The 16,414-nt window shown below is 47.8% G+C and overlaps 1 pseudogene; it reads right to left on the reverse strand.

Annotated features, from left to right (window-relative positions):
• Nucleotides 1–12,887: 12,887 nt before the first annotated feature.
• On the reverse strand, nt 12,888–15,473 carry LOC139040859 (transcription factor AP-2-alpha pseudogene; annotated as a pseudogene).
• Nucleotides 15,474–16,414: the final 941 nt, after the last annotated feature.

Consider the following 16,414-nt stretch of genomic DNA (forward strand, 5'->3'; position numbering starts at 1 on the left):
TTACATGTTGAAATAATATTTTGGATATATTGGGTTAAAATACACTAAAACTAATTTCACTAGTTTGTTTTTACTTTTTAAAAATGACTATTGGAAATTTCTAAACTATACACCTGGTCCACATTATATTTCTACCGAACAGCACTGGCAGTCTGTTAGGAGCACCCACCACCTCCTCACCACCCACGTCCTGGTCCATGTGAGACCACACAGCCTGAACGAGACAGTCCAGGGCGCCAATCACCCCAGCGCTGTAATCCCGTCTGATTAGACGAGGGTTGGACATCAGCGCTGAGGACCAATGTTATAGTATTTGGTACTTGCGGGATCCCTGATGTGGGTCCTGTCTCTATGGATATAAAGAAAATATCAGAAATGTTCCACCATTCCTCCTAGAAAGTCCTTCAAGCTGGGCCAACTGAATTCTCTCACCTCGGATTTTGGAATCAAGACTTGCTAGCACGAAGCTGTTGGATGTGGAACTCTGAGGTGCGCCAGAGATAGACTCACGGAAACAAGCCTTCCTTGGGAGAGCGGGGGCCTTGCAGACTCCAGGACACCGTGTGGAGAGCTGACCCCCGTGCAGAGCCGTGAAGTCTGGGAGGAAACACAGCGGGGGCCTAGCTGGACCCCCACGTGGGGTTTTGTGAGACTCTGTTGTATTTTTACCATAAATCTCCCTTGGTTTAACCTAGCTTGAGTGGATTTCTGTTTCTTAAAGCTAATGATTTTCGTACACACACGATTAGGGAAACATGTCGGACATTTGTAAAAATAAAAAGGGCATCAAAATTGTGGTGATCATTTTGCAATATATGCGTATATTGAATCAATATGTTGTACACCTGCGACTAAGGTAATGTTATATGTCAATTATATCCCAATAAATTTAAAAAATAAATATAAACACCAAAATTAGAGAAATGAGCATGTGTATGAAGGAGGGAATGAGGTCTGAGGGGGGACCAGAAGGGGTCTTCAAAGTGCAGCCTGGAGATTACTGGGGGAGCCTGAAGACACTTTTAAGGGGGTCTCCATAAAGCCAAAATAAGTTTCCTAATAATGCTAAGGCATTCTTTGCTTTTCCTGTTCGCACTGTCTCCTGAGTGCACAGTGGAGTTTTCCAGAGACAGCCTGGTGTGAGATACAGCAATAGGTTAAGAGCAGACGCAAATACAAGCACGCAGCTGTCTTCCGTTAAACCGCACATTAAAGAGGTTGATAAAAATGTCCAGCAATGCCATTCTTCTCACCAATTCTTTTGATTATGGAAGTTATTTTTTATACAACTGTACTATTTATGTTAACATGTAAAGGGTTTATTAAAAATTTTAAGGTTTCTTCACTTTAATTGCTAATATGTTAAACATCAATGGATATAACCTACATAAACAAAGGCTCTTTGTTGTCCTCAGTAATCTTTAAGAGCGTGAATGGTTCTGAGCAGAAAATAGTAAGACAAATCAGCAGAGTCCGTGGAGGGAGGCTTGGTTTAGAGTTGCTCTGAGCTTTTCTTCTCTGTTTATAATACCCGAGTCTGAAGTGGGCCAAGCGAGAGTGTGATTATAGCGGTTCTCAACCTTGACATCAAAATCAATTTAGGGGACTAAAATAAACACAGATTTCCAGGCCTCTGTCCCCAGGTATTTGTTTGCTAAAGTCTGAGAGGAGAGCCGAGAATCTGTATTTTTAAAAAGTGCCTCAGATGTTTCTTCGCACAACATGCCAAAAGGAGCAGAGAAAAGACGCTATTTAATTACAAAGAGGTCAGCTGCTGCTGCTGAGAACCAACGAAGGGCCTGGCTCTGGCCCATCTGCTGGCGCTCTTCTGGCAGCTCTGTGGGGTGAACTGGAGGGCGTGTGAGGCTGTTTGTTTAGGTCAGAGGGAGTTGCATGCATTGAGGTGGCCCCTGCTCGCCCAGCTGCCTCCCAGGTGGCCTGTCGATGCAGCCCCCTGAGCTGGTGGCGTGGGTTCATTCACAGGTTCTCCGGGCACATCCCCAAACCCAGGAGCCTGCCAGAGATGAGAATTAGAAAAGATGAGATGCTGCAAACACAGGCAAGTCCTTGTGCCTTATTTCCAGAGTCTTGGCTCTTTAATAAATGTTCTCATGCCTGTAAGTGGGTTTTGAAGCAGAAGCTAGCTGTATTTTAAGAGGTAGGCTGGAATTTGTCATTAGTATAGCAAACCAGCAGAAGGTCTTCTTGCTGCATGCACATACGTGTGTGTGTGTGTGTGTGTGTGTTGGTCTTGTTTCCTTAAAGGAAAGAAGACCCTCCTCCCTGTAATACTTGCAGTCACATATCGATTTCTCCCGAGGGTTTAGAGTGCTGTGTGTCGCTCCCCGCTCCACCCCTATACACAGGGAAGGCATAGGGTAGGCTGGTGTGGAAGTTTCTTTTCATTTCTTCTCACTCTGGGTGATACATTGAGGTGGATTATGGGTTTATTTTGGCTCTCTAGAGTGTTTTCCCTTCATTCGCTTTCTTCTGGAAACAGACCCTACCTTCCTGGACACAAGGACACAGGGCTGTCCATCCATAATATCCTATCCTTGGGAATAGGGCCCCCATGTAGCACAGCTCTAGCAACTCCAAATGCTACCACTGACATAGACAGTCCTGTCCTGGAAATTGAGTGGACCGAGGGATGGGCATGAGACAGCAGGACCAATCAGACTCTATTCCCAGAATTAATCTATGGAAGTTAGGAGAGAAGAATTTCTCTTTCCACTGGGATTGCCAAACAGGGATGCTGGGAAATGACACTCTGCTGGTCATCCTCTTGACTGTGTGCGGGACGACTGCTGTTGGAGAAAATGATGCCAACATACAGGAAACAGAAATGAAACATTGAGAGAGAGACCAAATGACTAGTTCGAGCCCCTGGATCCAACTGAGCCTGAAGTGATACCCATTTTGGGACTCATCACCTCCATGAGTTGATAAATTTACTACTTTTCTCAAGCAAGTTCAAGTACTAGTTAATAATATGTTCTCATAGATGAGTTGATACATCCAACTTGGGTGGGATGCGGACATCCAGAGAAAAAGAAAAAAGCCCAACTCAGCGGAACATTCATATGTGTTAACTCTCCCACCTTCTTTTTAAGAAGCTTCTCACTTGGGGCAAACTTGTTCATTTTGATTTTGTTGGCTGCAGAGAAGAGGTTTAATACAGAAATAATATTGATGGAAAATAGAGAAAAATAAAGGCCACCGCTTGAAAGCATGATCTCAATTAATAAGAATATAAGAAAATTTGTATAACACTTTAAAGCTCTGTTTTTGAAAACAATTCCCATTTCTAAGTCTATCTCACATTTCATATGCATGATCACATATAAATATATATTGTTTTGCAAAAGTGTTTTCACCTGGTGAAATGAAACCAAGATCTGGTTTCATTTAACTTATCTCGTTGCTTTTATTTTCATTTCTTAAATTATTGGGGTGTTGAGAATCATTCCACACATTTTCTTGTCATTTTAATTTCTTTGCCCTGAATTAGCTATTGTTACGCTTTGTCCACCACTTAGATTAATTTGTGAAGCATATTAACCATTTTCTTCTAGTTTGTAAATATTTCTCCTAAATTTTTACTTCCCTTTATATAATCTTTGTGCTTCGCCATAAAAGTGCCTTTCTTATTTTCCACTGATTTTCAAAAATAAGAACATAATATAGCTCATCATAAAGCAATCGAATGCATGTTGTACATTCACCACTCCTGAATGGGCTAGACCAGTGCCGTCCAATACAACACGTAAATGTTCTCTGTCTGTGCTGTCCAATGATTAACCATGTGTGGCTATTGAAGTAGGACATCTAAGAGAGGAAATATTTAGTTTTATTCAATTTAAATTAACTTAAATTTTTTTTTAGTGGGGAAGATTGGCCCTAAGCTAACATCTGTTGCCAATCTTCCTATTTTTGCTTGAGGAAGATTGTCCCTGAGCTAAATCTGTGCCAAGCTTCATCGATTTTGTATGTGGGACACCTCCACAGCATGGTTTGATGAGAAGTGTGTAGGTCTGTGCCTGGGATCCGAACCTGCAAACCCTGGGCTAGTAATAACTAGATGCTTCAGTGAACGTTCAAGACCACTTTGGTGCTAGTAGTCAAAAGGACCATTTCATCAGATTCTAAGTGTCTACACTGGTTGTTGTTGCTTTGGGGTCTCACTTCCCTGCTCCCACGAGGCTGTGACACAAACAATGACCTACTCTTGTGAAGGGATCAGTGTGTCCACTCAACAGTCACAGAAGCTCAGAGCAGGAAGGAAAGCGAGCCCGCCCTGAACCGACATGCACTGCTTGTAGCCTCTTCTGACTGCACAGAGTGGCCAAGGGCGCCAGTGTGCTTCTCAGCAAATCTGATTAAACGCCTGTCTCACTGTTGCCGGGGCTCTCCTTCAGGGCGCTCATCAAGGGGTTTCTGCCCCATCACCTTGGAAATGCTTCCCAGTTCTTACCAAGTTTGACTGGCAGCAAGTTCCTCGTTAATCAAGGTTTCTCTGGATTCGTTTTGGCTCAATTCCTCCTCATGCCACATTGCCGAGAGAAGGGAAACTGCCGATCTTCATCCTCTTTTTGTCCTTTACATAGTTGAAGGTCTCAGCTTTCTCTCCTTTACTGAATTTGGAAAATAAGAATGCTTCTTTTTGGTTAGTCGTCTCTTCTAGAGAGATGTACTAGTTTTCCATAGATGCCACAAGAAATTACCACACTTAGTGGCTTAGATAAAATTTGTTCAAAAACGAATGTTTATTTTAATATAAAATTTACTCTCTTACTGTTCTGGAGGTCAGAAGTCCAAAATCCAGTTCAGGGAGCTAGAGTCCGGGGTTTCCGTCTGGGGCCTCTGAGAAGCAGATGGTGCTCCCCGTCTTTCTCAGCTCCTGGCAGCCGCTCGCATTCCTTGACTTGTGGCCTTTCTTCCTTCCATCTTCAGAGCGCGTCGCTCCCCTCTCTGCTCCCATCACTGCGCCATCTTTGTCTCTAACTTCGACTCCTCCCATGTCCCTCTTATAAGGACTCTTATGACTATTTTGGGCCCGTCCAGATGATCCAGGAAAATCTCTTCCTTTCCAGATTCTTAATCACATCAGCAAGATTCCTTTTGCCTTTTAAGGTAACATTCACAAGTTCCCAGGGTTAGGACGTGAGCATATTTGGGGGTGTCGTTAGTCAGCCTACCACAAATTAACGTGCCTTGACTAGAAGAGTTTCCTTTTTGGCTGAAGGTCTCATGGTAATTCTATTTTGCCAGGAGTGTCATTTTTCACTGATTACCCCACTCGCTGGGAAATTATGTTCCTGCAAAAGTAATGCACAGTCAGTGTAGAAGGTTTAGAAAATAGAGGTAATTAAGAAGACAAAAACAAATATGCATTTACTACTACCACCAGAGGCTACTTTAGTTTTTGGAGGAATCTGTTCACGCCCCTGAGGGATGCTCTGTAGGTCGCTAATAGTCCATGAAAGTTTTCTGGAGTTGTAATTTTCCCAACTGGCATCCTGATCCTTAGATCCTATAAAGATGATTTCATCCCATTGTTCCATGTTAAAAATGTGGAGTAGGAAGTTCAGAAATAGTAAATGACTTTTTCAAGGTCTCATAATTAGTGAAGAACGAGGTTAGAAATTAGCTGCCCAGTTCTCAGCTCAGGGTTGCTTATTTTCACCCATGCTAATTGTTTCCTTGAGGGGAGTGCTTCGTTGGTAATTAATTAATTCGTTCACTTGTCATTCCTTCAGTAAACAATATTAAGTGCCTCTTTTGTGCAGGTAATTTTGCTCAGTTTTGGGAATAAGATGAAGATCATAGTCTCTGTCTTGAAAGAGATTAGCGTCTGTGGGGAAACAGTCACGTAAGCAAAATATTAACTATGGTGTGATAAATGCAGCAACGGAAGCAGGTGCAAGGTACAGAGAGATCCCCGAAGAAGGAAACATAACTTTTTATTGGGAGTCAGAGAAGGCTTCTTGGAGGAAAAACACCTGATCTGGGCATTTGCTAGGTACAGGAGGCATTCCCGGCGGTGGACATACACGCAAAAGCAGAGATGCATGAGAAATAACATAATTTAGGGGCGACTATGTGGAGTTTGGTGTTTCTGGAATGCACATCTTATGGGTAGAGATGAGATTGTTGGGCTAGTGTAGAGGATTGAGGTACTAGCAGTTTTTCGTTTAATCCCTCTCGAATCCTGTTTCCCATTTTCTGGCTCTTGGTGCATCTTTCTCCCACTCCTGAGGCCCCTGGGGCTCTGTCAGTAATGATGTCCTGTCTCCCTCCACCCCTGTGACTGGTTCAGGGAGGGGCACACGGCAGGGACAGGCCGGGTGAAGTCTGCTCTGAGGTTGGCAGATGTTCCCTGGATAAGAGACACTTTCTTTCCCCTGCCGCAGATGAGCTGGGGAGGCGGCGGGTCTGCAGCCGCTAGCTGGGTCCCTTTGGAGAGAACCTGCCTGTGAGGTGAAGACAGGTAGACCTGTGGGATGGAGGGAGACAGACAGAATCCTGGTAATGTTGGTGGAGTTCCTGGATGCAGCCATGCCAGAAGATTCCTTTTTTGGACTTCCCAGTCATATGAGCCCAAACCTTGTTTTTGCTTAAAATGGGAGCTTTACATTTCCATCAGTTGCAGGCTGAGAATGAAGGTTGGTAAGACCAAGAGCTTCAACTTTACGCAACAGTCGAGGGAAAGCTATTGATGGATTTTAAGGGGAAACTCAAGGACCTAATATCTGGTGTCTTCAGTGTCTCAGTGAGTAAGAAGGTAGGAACGTGCGAAGAGAGAGGGTTCAGGTTGGACAGGATGTCAGCTGTTTGGAACAGTCACCAGCACACCAGATGGGAGCTGCCCAGTGTTTGTTGATCACTGTTGAACAGCCCAATGAGATTTAAGTAAGGGGCAGGTTTCTTGTTATGAAAGTGCTAACAAAGCCCATTCCAGTTGGGGTTTGTGGTGATGATTTTAAATCTACTCCTGAGATTTAAAAAGTTGCATTTTTTGAACATTTTCACTTTGAAGGTATTTTCAGTTCCTACCACCTCACGGTAGCAAAGTGTAGTGGATAAAAAGCTTGGACTTTCTAACCCAGATGGACCTAGGTTCAGATGATATTTCTGTTATGTACTTGCTGTGTGACCTAGGGCAAGTTGGTTAGCTTCGCTGAGCCTCTGTTTCCTCATGTATAAAATGTGATAATAATAACACCTGCCTACGTTGGTAAGGATGCTTTTGGTTGTATGAGACCAAAAAATTCAAATCAAATTATTTAAGCAATAAATCTCAGGAGTAATGTTAGCTTCAGGCAAGGCTTGATCTAGCATCTAAAATCCTTAATTTTCTCACTCTTTCTCAGCTCTGCTTCCTCAGCATTGGCTCTCATCCTGGAAGTATATCCTCTTATGGGTTCAAAATGTCTGCTAGCACATAATGGGGCCACATGCTCACATTCAAGCCCTGCAGGGAAGAAAACTGGATCTCCACATGCCTGGTAAATTCCTGAGGTTTCTTCTGACAGTACTGCTCAGGGCTTGTCTGCCCCTGAACCAACCCCTGTGGCAAGGGGCGGGGGCATATACCAATGGATGAAGCCAGTCAAGATCCACCTCGAGAGCTAGGGCTGAGGCCAATGCCACAAGACCACGTGAGGGAAGATGGCGAAGAGGCGTGGTTCCTCATGGGAAATTCAGAGCGCTGTTATCAGGAGGCGGAGGGAAACGAACGCCGGGCAGCTGACAGCAGGTGTGTCCTATCAAGTCTTTCTCAGCATTGTCAGCAGGATCAAATGTGGTCATGAACGTAAAGCGTTGAACACAGTGCTTGGCACGTAGGAAGTGCCCAATTAATAGTAGCTTAGTGTTTTAGTTATTATTCTCCCATCTCTCAAGTATATTTATATAGTGGTTGCTGATTGGCCAGGGGTGGACAGACCTGAGCAGTACAATCAGAAGAAACCTCAGAAATGATATATATATGCCCCCGTCCCCCGTGGTATGTATAGCGTAGAGATGGTACACAGTGTGGACCAGCAGAGTGCACCCCCACGGCTGTGCTCCTCCTACAGGGAGGAGACGGGCCCAGGGGGGCCTTTTTGCTGACAGGAGACTGCGACCCTTAGGGGGATGAGGACCAGCCAGGGGTTCCTGTGGGGGCAGGCTGGGAGCCGGCCCCCAGCCCCTTGGCCCCCAGCCCGGCTGTCATCAGCTGCCGCGCTTTCCCAGGTGCCTCTGTAGCGCTGGCCTCGGTCGCCAGGCTGACGCTGACATGCGGCCCTGGAGCCCCCGGGAAGGGTACTTTGGAGCCGCTATGATCACACAGGTTAAAGAGAGCAGCTGCATCTGGCAGCCTGTGGAAGCTTCCATCCGAGGACGTGCTGTCTGCCACTGTGTCCCCGCGTGTGCCCTTTCTGCTGTCATAATCTGCCTCAAGCTTGTCGTAATATGGGAAGCTGCCAATTAGGGAGCCCGCGTCCAGCTGTTCTCACCTAGGCCCGCTTTATAGGGGTTCCCTCCCACTTCCCCTGGATGTTTCCATTAGGGAGGGAAGGGTCCTCATGGTAAGATTGCTCCCTGACGGCAGCAGGACACAGAAGAGCCAAATTTACGTCCGGAAGCTGAGATCAGTGATTGCTGACAACAGGAATAACGTGTCTCAAACATGACCTAGCTTATTGCTCAGCACCTGGTCTGGGCTGATAAGTTCTTTTTTGAAAGACTGGTCATGCAGGCATCTGGAGGGAAAAACTGCAGCAGGACTGTGGCAGGCACAACTTCAGGGGGAGGGGGAGAGAGAGAGAGTGACGGGGGGCAGAAAAGCGGGCATATTATGCTCATTCATTACCAATACTCACTGTTACCAATAATAGCTGCCATCACTTATTAAGTAACAGGCACTGGGATACGTGTTTTAAACACATTTTCTCTAACTTTCACCACAGTTATGCAGAATAAATATTATTATCCTCCACCTAGTGATTAGAAAACCAGAGCCCAGAGATGCTAAGCAGTTTACCCGGGGTCACACAGCTAGTAAATGGAGAAGCCCACTTCAGACTGAGTTCAGAGCCCAAGCTCTTTTCACGTTGTGCTGTTTCTGGTTTATCATGTTCAGCTGGTGTCTTCTGGGTCTCTTTTAGGAAAGGGCCACTAAAATGGCTTCATACACATCCCAACTAGTAGTGGGCTTAAAGTCTCCTTCGGCTTTTGAGAAGTGGAGGGTTCCTGAGACAGCAGCCCGGAGATGCAAAGGGGAGGGTGTGCAGGCTTGGGTGTGAATCTTGGCTGTGCCTGTGCCTGCTGTGGGTGCAGCGTGTATCTGTGCCGAGATTTCATTAACTGTGGTCTTCCATCTCCGCTGGCAGCCCCGGGGTGATCCTGAGGCGCCAGGCTAGAAAGTGACTAATGAGAATAATTTCTGGATCGATGGGGCTGTTCTTTCTGCATTTAAAAGGGCCTTGTTCAAATGATGGAGTCTCATTTTCATACTTTATCTTCAATATCTAGATATAAAAATCATAAAGAAACAAAACATCCCAGCCGCTTGGAGGACGCCTCGGGAGCCAGGCTTTCCTCTCTCCCCGGCACCCTACGCCAGCCGAGCCAGCAAAGCACGAGGCCGCGGCAGCTCTCAGAATCCAGCAGTGCCAGATGCGGTTCTGGGCAGTCGTTCTCAAGTGCTCACCCTGCCTTCTCTTTGCTCTCATCTTTTGCTTGCACACATCTCTGTCCCTAGTACGTCACCGTTTACTAACTGAGCTCCTGGCATGTGCCTGCCGTTTGCCTCTCTCTCCTCTTTGCCGACAGCTAAGCTCAGCCGTGAGCCTCCTGGTGGAGCGGGCAGTACCCCCTGGGCAGGAAGTCGTGGCCCACCTTTGGGAGATAATTTGAGGCTCTGATCAAGATATTCTGCCTTAAAAAGTTTTTTTCTCTCCCTCAGCCATCATGCCCAAATGTTCATCCTTAGCCATGTATTTCTTTTAACATTGAAGAGCTTTAATGTTTGGGGAAATCTTGCAAAATATAAATAATCCTCAGAGGAGGAACACCTGAGGGACTGTCCGTCAGAACTCTTTCGAGAACTCCCTGAGTGCACACGTCCTCGGGCGTGGGAGGTAGATGAGGCGTCAGGGACGGGGAAGCACAGACAGGCATCAGGAGGGGCAGAGAGGCGAGAGAAGGGCACAGAAGACAGGATCTACATCTTAATTTTGTAGAGAGGTGGCTGCCAAGAGTTAGAGGAAAGCCCCAGAAAGGGCTAAGGATCCTGTGAGACAGATGCTAAAGGACTATATGGCAAAACCGTCCTTTTGTCAGGAAAGGGCAATGCTTCTTTATAAAGAGGGTCACGATTTTATATCCCTGTCAGGATTGTTGGAAAATGCCAACGGAGAGCATCCCGTATGGCCCCCTCCTTCCATTGATTGGAGCCCTGAGCAGGGTGCCCACACGGGCTGGGCTGCCTGTCAATCTGGTGGAACAGGAAGGAAATGATCTCTTTCACAGGGTGTGAGGATGAAATGAAGTGAAGGATGAGACGCCCTAGAAGAGTGTGTTGTTGGCGTCTCACCAGACAGGAGATCCTTGACCTTGTCTCCTTCTTTTGGTGCCTCTGAAATGCTTGCTGCATAGTAGGAGTTCAGTAAAGGTTTTCTGAAGGCAGCGAACAAGTGACAAGCTGGGGATGATTAAGGAGTGCAGTGTCATTTAGGGTTCAAGGGTCATGTTTAAGGGTAGCATCTATTTTTTTAAATTGAGGTATATTTGACAACATTATGTTAGTTTCAGGTGTACAATGTAGCAATTCAATATTTGTATGCATTGGGAAATGATCACCACAATAAGTCCAGTTAACAATAAGTCCAGTCTGTCGTCATACATAGTTGCAAAATTTTTTTCTTGTGATGAGAAATTTCAAGTTCTCCTAGCTGCTTTCAAATATGCCACACAGTGTGAGTAACTATAGTCACCATGCATGTACACCCCAGGGCTTATTTATTTTGTAATGTGGGCAATTATTGATCAAAATATTATTCTTACAAAATAAATAGTCCTGCAAGATTCTTAAATATGCTCATGGTTATTAGGGCATTCCATCCATTCTTTTGTCCATCCATATAACTATCCCTTATCCCTGCATCCATGCACCCATGTATCTGTCCATCCATCCATCCATCCATCCATCCTCCACTGTTTACTGAGTGCTTGCTCTTTGCCGTGTTACTTTTAGAAGCTGGGTCTAGATTTTTTTCTGAACAGGCAGTTCCTTAAGCCAAGTAAAGGGCTTTGCTGCTGGGTTGACAGTACGTGTGCGAGATCCCTCATCCTTTCAACATCTGCTACTTGAGCACCTGTTGTGTGCCAGGTCTTGTGCCGGCTGATGGGGATACAATGGTGGGCGAAACTCGACGTGCCCCTATCCTTAGGTAGCTTACAGTGTGGTGAGAGTAGAATCAAACAGTGACTCCAATGTAAAATTATACTGTGGTAAGTGCCATGAAGTGCAGGTTCATGGGGCTGTAAGAAAGGATGCTGGGGGAATTGACCTAGTCTGGGACGTTGGAGGCAGTTTCTAGGAGAAAGAGATAAATGAGTTGAGATATGAAGGAATAGGAGGGGCTCAGGGTGGGGCTCCAGGCAGAGGGAACAGCATGTGCCAAGGCGGGAGTGTATTAGTTTCTTGATGGCTTACAACAACACAGCTCCATTGCCTTATAGTCCTGGAGGTTGGACATCTGCAGGGGGTCCCACAGGGCTCCAGTCAGAGTGTCGGCAGGGCTGTGTTCCTTCTGGGGGCTCTGGGGGACCATCCGATGCTTGTCTCTTCCAGCTCCCAGAGGCTGCCTGCACGTCTTAGCTCATGGCCCCATCCTTGCGTCCCTCCAGTCTTGGCTTCTGTTGTCACGTCTCCTCTGATTCTGATCCTCCTGCTTCCCTCGTGACTACGTGGACCCACCTGGATAACTCAGGACAATCTCTCCATCTCAAGGTCCTTAACTTAATTACACCTACAAAGTTCCTTTCGGCAGGTAAGGCACCATGTACACAGATTTCAGGGCTCAGGGTGTGGACCTCCTGGGGCGATGGAGTATTCTCCTATAAGGAGGTCTGGTGATACTTTGAGTAACTGAGAGAAGCCCATGTGGCTGGAGTGACAAGGACCAGGGCAGGGGAAGCTGGAGTGTTATGCAGTGGAGCAAACGGGCATTTGTCAAGTTAATGACTGTCCGCCGTCTGTGGTCATCTTTCCTGCATTTGGGGAGTTTCCACACTGTGCACTCCACCCTCCTAAAGTAGACACCAGAATACTCATCCTCAGCCTTCCTCACAGCTAGGACACAGCCAGCTGCCTTCTAAGCTCCAATAACGAGAGGCCACACGCGGAGGTGAGTTCTTTTTTTTTGTATTTGTGTTCAAGTTTATTCACAATACTGATAAAAATGTCATTATCCTTTTTGCCTTTTTTTTTAGTATGGCTACAATCTGAACTGAAGTATGTAAGGGAAGGTGGTGATTCAGTCCCATGAAGCTCATATAATTTTTTTTTTTAAATTTTTACGTTCTTTTTTCTAAAAAAAAAAGTTATTACTTTTTTTGTTGTCGTTGTTGTTGATTTGTTGGGGTTTTTTTAAAAAAGGTTCACAAACTCGGACAGAACTTTTCTTTGCTGGCTTCACGGCCTGTTCTGTTCTCTTAGGCTCCACATGAGGGTAAAGGGGAGTTGGTGCTGATGGGGAAGTCGAGGCAGGGCCTGAGTCAGCAGGGGCTGCCCCACTGGCAGGAGAGAGCAGTCCCCCAGACTCCCGAGGGCCGAGGGTGGTGGCGGCAGTGGCGGCGGCGGCGGCAGCAGCAGCAGCAGCAGTAGCAGCAGTGGGGGTTGCTGACCCCGGAGCTGTCACCTGCCGGCGGTGGTAGGTGGGGCAAGATTGAGGGGGTGGGCGCGCCGGGGCTGGTGAGGCGCGGGAGGGGGCAGGGCGGGAGGAGAGCCTCACTTTCTGTGTTTCTCCTCTTTGTCACTGCTTTTGGCGCTGTTGTCCGTGTGGCTGTTGGGGTTGTTGCTGAGGTACATTTTGTCCATGGCCTTGAGGGCCTCGGTGAGATAGTTCTGCAGGGCCGTGACCGCGGCGCACACCGCTGGGCTGCCGAAGCCGTGGGAGATGAGGTTGAAGTGGGTCAAGCAGCTCTGGATGCCGGGCTCCAGGATGGGGTTGGGCCGCGAGTTCCCCAGGGGAGATCGGTCCTGAGCCAGCAGGTCGGTGAACTCTTTGCATATCTGTTTTGTAGCCAGGAGCATGTTTTTTCTTGTCACTTGCTCATTGGGATCGGAATGTTGTCGGTTGAGAAATTCAGCTACTGCTTTGGCAGGAAATTCGGTTTCGCACACATACCCAAAGTCCCTGGCTAGGTGGACGGCTTCTCCCTCCACTAGTGATGTGAGCAGAGTGACGTTGGCAGCTTTACGTCTCCCTGCTAGCAGATTTAATCCTATTTTGTCCAATTTTTCTCTTAAAGATCTTCCTCCATTTTTAGACTTCGCCCTCCGCAGCACTCCGCCCAGCAGTGAAGCGTTGAGACACTCGGGCGGTGAGAGGCGCCGCTGTACTTCCGCCACCGTGACCTTGTACTTGGAGGTGGAGCTGAGGAGCGAGAGGCGACCCGGAACTGAACAGAAGACTTCGTTGGGGTTCACGACGCCGCCGAAGAGGTTGTCCTTGTTGATGGGGATGGCGGAGACGGTGTTGCTGTTGGACTTGGACAGGGACACGGGGCCTTTCTTAATTACAGTTTGATCTGGGATGTTAATACCCGGGTCTTCTACATGCGGGACGTCCTCGATGGCGTGAGGTAAGGAGTGGATCGGGAGGTCTCCGAGTCCTGAGCCAAGCCCGTGGGGGCCGTGCAGGAGGTCCTCGTGCCGCCGGTAGTCCCTGCGAGGATCCAGGCCCGACAGCTGGTGGGGCAGCCCCCGGTGCGTGTGCAGAAGCCCAGACTCCTGGCTCTGCCTCTGGCCGGGCCAGCCCGGGTGCTGCGGCTGCGGCTGGGCGTGTAGGGGGTTCAGGCTGTAGGGGTCGTTGACGTGGGAGTAAGGATCTTGCGACTGGGGGTAGATAGGCTGGTAGGGCGGGGGGAAGTAGGGGGGCTGGAAGTCGGCATTGGGGGTGTGGGACAGCGGCGGGGCGCTCGTGTAGGGAGATTGACCTACAGTGCCCAGCTGGGGCAACCGTGCCGTCCCGTTGCTGGTGCCGTCGTGACGGTCCTTTTCCGCTTCCTCAGTTAGGAGCCTTTCTCTGGACAGGGTCGATTTTTGATTTGGACGGGGAGAGGGCGACGTCAAGTCAAGGTTTACAACAGAAAGATTCAGCCTTAGTGGGTTTAAAAGAGAGAGGTGCACCCCGGGGCAGAGGCCCCCGCCCCTTCCACCCCAGCCCCGAGTTCTTGTTCTAAGAGAGGGAGGCGAGGCGGTGGGCGCCCTGCAGGGTGAGGGTGGTGGCAGCGGCAGTGGCTTTCAGGAGCAGCAGCGGCGGAGGTTCTGGTGGCCGGTGCTTAGCAATAGAGGGGTGCTGCCTGGAGGGCTTCCTGGAAGCGTCTGGGCTAGCTAGGGTGGGCTGTTGTTCCTGGCTGTGGAGTCTTCAGTCTCTCCCGTAGGTTGAGTTACTGAATATCCTCCGATACATTCATTTTCTCCCCAGTCCAGTTAGCATGGGTTCTGTCGTGAGCAACTGTCTCCTGACTGCCCTAAGAAGCCAGACTCTGGAAGGTCCTGCGAGTCCTGCTGAGGATCTTGATCTTCACCCTAAAAACAATAGGAAGCTACAGACATGCTTTAATTAGAAGCTTTGGGGAGAGTGATGTACTCAAATCCACCCAAGAGCGTTCAAGTCACCCTAATATATCCTGGATGATACAGTATTTTATAGGCATGCTGTGGCAAAGGGCAGCCGGCGTTTTCTATACCATGTTGCTTAGTCATGGTTGGTGGGCGTATTTCTTCTGGTAGAAAAGAAACACAGATGCAGTTTCAAGGTCAGACGGGGGTGATGAATGGGTTTATATCAGTGCTCCCCAACATTTCCAACACCGTTTCGGCATCAGGTACCATAGCACACATAACGATGAGTATATTCCTACAGCACGTGGGGGGAAATGAGGAAGACTGCCCACAGCCAAAGGCAACTGGCCCGTGGTCTCCAGCTCCCCCAGGTCCCAAACAGTGTGGAGGAGTTCAACATCTGAAAGCCCCTATACGTCATTTGTTGCAGGCCATGTGCTTGACCCTGGGGTTGGGAACCCTAGTTTAGAGGGCACGGGATGGATTTTAACTCTTGCATACCTTCACGGATCAGTCCACCTCTCCATAGTCTTAGCATTGCCACATCCAGGGCATCTGTCCTAAACACCACGTGCTGCTTTCTATACGTCGCGTGTCTGAGGTCTGATGGGCTGTCTGTGACGTGGTCCATGCTGGACCCTGCCTTTCCTCAGTGTTCAGATTGCAGAAGCTGTATCCCGTCTCTGCTGCCTCTTCACCACCCCTCTGTTCTACAAGTTCTATTGGTGGGGAATTCCGTGTTTCTGAAAAACCATGGTTCAGTCATCTTTCAATTAAAATTAATAAGAAAAACAGACCTTCGAATTCTACCGGTGGGAAAGGGCATCTGAATTTGGAGAGGCGTCAGAGGCACTGGGAAACAGTTGGTTTGAAGAAGCTCACAGATTAATTAGAAGGGGGCTTAGTTAAAGCTGCATGAGCATCTGGACAACTTTGCCAACAAAGGAGATCATCTGAGTATCTTTGGATGTCGCTTTCTCTGCTGGGCGCTCATTCTCTGGTTTGAGCCCTGGTTGCAGCTGCTGTGAAGACTCCTGTGCCTGAAAGCTTTTCCAAGTCAATTATTCAGGCTCCTCTATGGCTGGTTAGTTCGGTGAGAGAGCTGTTCTGATGAAGTCAAGGCTTGATCCCCATGTGGGCCCTTAGTTTTAATCTGTTCTGCAGGTTATGCGGAAATATGACTACATGCTTCCTCACACGGGAAGAGAGCACACTGCTTGGGCATGGAGTGAGTGCAGGCTTCGGGCAAGTACTCACGTCCCAACCACCTATCTCTTTTCTTCCTGTTGAGGAGGGCGTGGCTCCATGGGCCATTTGAATTATGGAGGTTCTCTGCTAGTGTGTCCCTGTAGGAAACTGGGTGCTAGAAACTTGTGAATAAATTTGACTCTGACAAGAGCACTAGCTTACGAGGTGGCCATGCTCATCCTTTTCTTCATCAAATCTCATTCTCCACCTGGCTGCCATTTGGAAAGTAGCTGATGAACTAATTCATACTAAGTTGGCAATGGCCAATGGTGGCTTAGAGTGTGACCTGTATTAGAAATGTTTATGTTTTTGACAAGGGCAATG

This window comes from Equus asinus, chromosome 17 (genome assembly GCF_041296235.1).
Source record: "Equus asinus isolate D_3611 breed Donkey chromosome 17, EquAss-T2T_v2, whole genome shotgun sequence".
NCBI lineage: Eukaryota > Metazoa > Chordata > Mammalia > Perissodactyla > Equidae > Equus > Equus asinus.